The sequence below is a fragment of the Octopus bimaculoides genome, chromosome 6 (genome assembly GCF_001194135.2).
Source record: "Octopus bimaculoides isolate UCB-OBI-ISO-001 chromosome 6, ASM119413v2, whole genome shotgun sequence".
NCBI lineage: Eukaryota > Metazoa > Mollusca > Cephalopoda > Octopoda > Octopodidae > Octopus > Octopus bimaculoides.
Window position 1 is genome coordinate 113,460,689 of NC_068986.1, and position 448 is coordinate 113,461,136.

The window sequence follows — 448 nt, forward strand, 5'->3', positions numbered from 1 at the left end:
TATATATATACACATACATATGCATATATATATGTGTGTGTGCTTGTTTGTGTCTGTGTTTGTCCCACCACCATCGCTTGACAAGCAATGTTGGTGTGTTTAGGTTCCCGTAACTTAGCGGTTCCGCAAAAGTGACAGACATAAGTATTAGGCTTACAAAGAATAAGTCCTGGGGTCGATTTGTTCGGCTAAATGCGGTGCTCCAGCATGTCCGCAATGAAATGATTGAAATATGTGAAAGAATAACAGAATAAAAGAATAATGATGGCGAATAGTGAAAAGAATAGCAGTTCTGTATTTAATCGAAACTGACGCTTGCGCAAACTTAGCTGAAATCACTTTGGAATGAGTATTGCAAGTAATCCAAACAATATAAAACAAGTATTGCCGAAAAGAGAAATATATAATATGATGTATTATAAGTTGTTTTTTTTTTTTTTTTTTTTTT